Below are 6,045 nucleotides of genomic sequence, written 5' to 3'. Positions count from 1 at the left end.
TGGAGGATGGGGGGGGCCAACGCCCATTGTCGCTTTGGCCCCTTCCAAAAACATGCCTGTCCTCCATTTTTGGGTTCAGCCAGCGCCATGCAGCAACGTGGAGCTGCTGATTGTTTGCATAAAAGCATCACTTACGCCTGCCAAGGATTGCACACAATGGCCCCAAAGTGATGCTACTAAGCTTCAGATGTACAGTGGGGCAAAAAGTATGTCGGCAGCCACCAATGGTGCAAGTTGTTCCACTTAAAAGATGCCATCATCATCATCATCTTCACCCTCAGCTATTACCCCACCCACCAGTTACGCACGTGTGGCGTATCGATGACCAATGAGCTAAGCTCAAATCAGGTCATCGCACATTTCACCACTGGAGGGTGCTAAAGCACAACGCAACTCAAGCGAATGGAACACGTTGCAACAGTTGGACCGCTCCCCCTTCATAGCTCAAGAAGCCCGCCCGCCCGTCCTTCCTTATATCAAAGTACAAAGCCAAGCAAGCCAGGCCTGACTTGAGTGTTTCATGGAGAAGAAGGGCTTTTAAACTGCGGGCTCAATCAATCAATCAATCAATCAATCAATCAATCAATCAATCAATCAATCAATCAATCAATCAATCAATCAATCAAACCTAATAAGCATGGACTCAAATGGGGGGCAAATGCAATTATTCAGATGCGCTCTGCGATTCACTAGGAGAAATGAACACGCATTGAAGTCTCCTAAAAGTCCTACTCAATTTTGCAATCTTTGAAAACATATGCCGACACATTTTGATGATGCACAGCGATATTATGAACTGCACAACTGTGTTGCAACTTTTTTGTGTGATGATAACAGACCAGACACGAAGGTGTATTATTGATAATATAATTACAATATAATTATTAATATAACAATGATTATGATCTAGATTTAGATCATAATAACCATGATTTTTTTTATAACAGAGGTGCTAAGAAATATCTATTGTATAAAGGGGCTGTAAGAAATTATTGCTAATACTCTATCAAGGATTGTAAGAAACTTAATAATAATGACTAATAATGATTGATTAGTATTCATTATAATTAGCTCATATAAATCATGAAAATATTCTTACAATAGGGGCGCCAAGAATTATCTTGTCTATATACACATGTGCATAATATATTGTATAAAGGGCTGTAAGAAATGATTATTCTTATTTATTATTATTATATGTATTACTTTTATTATTATTAAACTAGTATTATCACTATTATTATATATCATTTATTATTATTCTTGTGTCTTGTTGACATTCTCTGTCTTTAACCCTAACGGTGCAACTCATCTAAGTGTTATTATCTTGTCTATATACACATGTGCATAATATATTGTATAAAGGGCTGTAAGAAATGATTATTCTTATTTATTATTATTATATGTATTACTTTTATTATTATTAAACTAGTATTATCACTATTATTATATATCATTTATTATTATTCTTGTGTCTTGTTGACATTCTCTGTCTTTAACCCTAACGGTGCAACTCATCTAAGTGTCACAAAGTCCAATCAGCCGCTCCTGAATTCCAAGCGTGCCCATGTTTTAGGAATAAAAAAAACAAAAACAAAACAGAGCAAAGGAAAAACACAAGTAAACCCGGAAAAAAAGAGATGAAAGGAAAAGCCCAGTAACGCGACAGCACATATAAACACATTCGGTTTTCAAAATAAAAGAGCAATTTTAGATGGAATATTTTGAAGTTATATGCTCAACTTCAACACGTCATCCTGACAGCCAGTGCGCACTTAAAATTCACAAGCGGGGCTCGTTTGCCGCCGTAAGACAACGCAAAGACACTTGACTCAACGGTTTTAGCTCGTCATTTCAAAGTCAAGTTGCTCGGATGTTCGGACACAACAGCTTCCCACATGAATGATGAAAATGCTGATAAAGGCAAGCCTCGATAACTAGAAAGGTCCGGTCCGGGAGAATTGACGTACACAGCAACTACATCAAAGTGTCCGAATAATGAGGATTCTTCAAAGTTCATCTAAGTTTTTGTCGTCCATATTTGTGACATTGCAATGATTTTTTTTTTTTTTTTAATCTCAGGCACCGTAATGTTAGAATAGAAGCAGATGCAGTCGTGCTAACTCACAGTACAGTACATTCCAGCTCTTTACTGTTGTTTCAATGGACTAAAGATACAAATTGCTTACCTGAAGCACATGCCCAATATATGCCAATCAGGAGAAGAGCACGCTTTAGTTCTTCCCACATGTTGGAGGAAAATCCCCCTCTCACTGAGGGTCGTAACGATTCTAGTCGGGAGAACAGAAATGATAAGTCGCCTCACTGCGAGTGGATTCAAGTACAGAGGAAAAATGAACGTTTGGTCCACCCTGCACCGAGCGAGAGGCAGGCCACGCCCACACATCAAACACGTCACATTCGAAGGTAGTCATCTCAAAGCACTCTCAAGCGACGTGGGGAGTGGCGCGCGCGCGCGTGTGTGTATGACCAAAAAAACAAAAAAAAAACAGCCTTCTTTGATTCCTTTAGATTGTGTGACTTTGTAAATGTTCTGGACGTGAACAACAGCGAAAATCAGCCAACTCTTTACTTTAACAGTAAATATAAAGAATTAAATCCAAGTATGAAAGTTGGAATTCAATGAGGTGTCACTCAATTTATGTTCAAGTATACACAAGACTACAGAAGCTTTTCCATTCACGCCTCTCAGAATTCGTGTTGATTTTCAGAGAACATGAGAAAATACATTTAGCGGACGTGCTTTTGAATGAAAATGAACGAGGAGCAAATGAATCTGGGAGAAATGAGGGGAAAGCGTCTCCAATTGAGCCTCGCAGGACTCGAATGCAAAAGCACAAAACATATGTAGAATACTTTTTGTTCATAATATCTATAATATAAATAGGATCATTAAAAGTATCATATTTTTTATTGAATCTTTGATTCAACTCCTCTGTGAACGTGCCTTTTCCTTTCGGCATTGCTTGTAAACACTCGGTGTAGACTGGCCAGCTCATCCTACTTTGTAGCAAAGTGACTCGATTTGAGGAGAAGGGGGTGACTTATTTGCCATGCACCCATGCAGAGAAACCTGCAATTGAGTGAAATGGAACCGAGTGGCAATTCTATTGACAATGTACTTAATAAAGAATGCAAAGTTTGAAAACCAACGTGACATTTTCTTTCATTTTTACTGCAGGTCACAATGGGAAGCAATTGATCAGTATTAAGCACCAAAAGGAGAAAACAAAAATCCACTGATCGACCTGACTATTTTCATTATGATCATGAGGTCGACTAAACCGGTCTAGAAAGGGCGCTCGGCTTTCAACAAGAGGGAGCAGACAAACAAACGGCACCGCTGCTTGTTACTTATGTTGCGAGTCCAAGGTTGCCTGAAACCAGAGGGCGGGGCCGAGTCGTTCCTTCCGACCGGCAGACACGTGACAGCACCACACAGTAATGGCGAACAAATTGAAAAATGACTTTGGACTCATCACACTCCTTTGGCTTTGCTGCGGGGGAGTCGTCAGAACGTTCAAGGCTTCTTCCACAACGATACGTTTGTTTAACAAGAGCCCAGACACTTAGTTGTTCGCTTTTGGTCAAATTGATGATAATAACAACTAAAAAGTATCCACTTCAGGACAAAATTCCCCTCATGAAATGTCTTGGAAAGTCTCGAGTGGCATGGCTGCGCGCTCAATAAATGTCCATAAAAAAAGAAATAACAGTTGAATAAATAATGCAAATTTTGAAAACAAACGTGACATTTTCTTTCATTTTCACTGCAGGTCACAATGGGGACCCAGTGTCATTTTTGGGGACGATCGTTATTCAACAACAACAACAACAGCAGCAGAGAACCAAAATTCACGGATGGACCGATAAGCCTTTCAACAAGAGGGCGCAGACACACAAACGGCCACGGCGCTTGCTATTACTTGAATTTAATTTCGACCCTCCCCCCATTGACTGGCAAATGGACCCAAAATGGTACCGTTCGTTTGTGCTGGTTTGTGCCGTAAAAACGTTCGTTTGAGCTGCTACGGTTTTGTAGCTATGAGACATTTAATTTCTAGCGATGACGTCACCGCATTGCTCCTGGAATTTAGCTAAATATGTTGCTTGAAATCTTCTACCTTGAAACTAGATCCAGCCCAAAATAAGCACCAAGAAGGGCAGAGATCGATGTGTTCTTTGTATTTCTTAGAAGTGTTCCCGTTTTGTTGCAAGTTAAAAAGTCGAGAGCAGGTGAGCGTCGGAAATGTGTAAGTATGTTTAAAGAAGCAAAATGTCGCCATCTGTCAGTGGCTCAAGTCCACTGCATTAAGGATCCGTCGTCATCTGACACTCAAGGACTGTTTATTGGCAACCACAGAGGCTGTCAAAAAGAACGTTCTTTTATACTATACTGTGTGCTTATGATATTTATAGTATTGTTTGCCTGCAAATAGATCTTTATGATGTGACCATTTGTTATTTCTGCTAGCGTATGCTAAATGTATGTTTTGAGTTAGTTTGCTTCCCTTGTATTATGATGTGTGAAGGTTTGTCCAATCCTAGCATTACCACCACTAATGGTCTGTACAATCAAAAGCTTTCAAAAGCATAAAAAAAAAAAAAAAAAAAAAGAGGTACCACAGTGAGCAGGGAAAAAAAAAGAAGATGTATTTTATGTAGCCTATTTGCAATTTGGGTCAGTTCGGTTCAGTGCTTAAAAAGTGCAGTGCACATCTTTGCATGAAACAGTCAGGGGTCACGATGCCATCAATTTGTTTCCATGGTTGTCATCTTGTGACTTTTTGTTTTTTACATGACACTAGTGTGGTAGAATTTTGATATCTAATGCTTGATTTGTGCAGTACGTTAGGCGCAGGCTTTAGTGCCATCTCGTGTGGGGTTTGCATGTTTGCATGCGTAGGTTTCCTCCCACGTTTCAAAAACATTCATGGTAGGCCGATTGACCGCTCCTACTTGTTTTCTTTTTTTTTGGAAGGGGGTGATGGGAATGATGTGGGTCCTGCCACTGCCTGGCTCTCAGTTCAGGATGTGCCCCCAGCTGGAATAGGCTAGCCGCGACCCTCGTGAGGATAAGCACTTCAGGACAATGGATGGATTTCATGACGTGGATAGCAAGAGAGTACGTCTTTTTTTCCAAATTGTTACAAAGAGCAATGCAAAAATGCACCAAAATGGCATCATGAGGAGGTCTGACTAATACTCGTACATCAGGAGTAATAAAGTATGATCTAATTGACCAGATTATAAAATTGCCCTGTCCAAATCAGTAAACTATTCAATGAGTTAACAGGTGACACCAATTGTCTTTATTATTTTATTGTTTTTTTGGGGTCAATTAAACATGGTAAAACAACAGATGGAATAATAACGCATGGTGAATTTAACAATAAGTAAATGAAATATAAGAAATCAATTAGGAAAATGCATGGTAAATCTAAGAGAATAATAACATGGTAAATTGAACAAAATAATAATATCACGTTAAGTCAAGAAGAAGAATGCATGGTAACTTAAACAGAACAATAACACGTGGTAAATCTAACAAGACGACTAATGCATGGTTAATCAATCATAATGCATGGTAAATTGAACAAAATAATAATAATGCATGGTAAATCATAATATCACATGTTAAGTCAAAAAGAAGAAGACGAATGCATGGTAACTTAAACAGAATAATAACACATGGTAAATCTAACAAAAAGACTAATGCATGGTTCATCAATCATAATAATGCATGGTAAATTGAACAAAATAATAATAATGCATGGTAAATCATAATATCACATCTTAAGTCAAGAAGAAGAAGAATGCATGGTAACTTAAACAGAATAATAACACATGGTAAATCATAATATCACATGTTAAGTCAAGAAGAAGAAGAATGCATGGTAACTTAGAATAATAACACATGGTAACTCTAACAAGACGACTAATGCATGGTAAATCAATCATAAGAATGCATGGTAAATCAATCAGTCAATCAAAATGCATGGTAAACCAAGCAGAATGATCATG

Source organism: Syngnathus acus, chromosome 9 (genome assembly GCF_901709675.1).
Source record: "Syngnathus acus chromosome 9, fSynAcu1.2, whole genome shotgun sequence".
Lineage (NCBI taxonomy): Eukaryota > Metazoa > Chordata > Actinopteri > Syngnathiformes > Syngnathidae > Syngnathus > Syngnathus acus.
The sequence above is the reverse complement of the archived record's forward strand: the minus strand, read 5'-3'. Positions refer to the sequence as shown.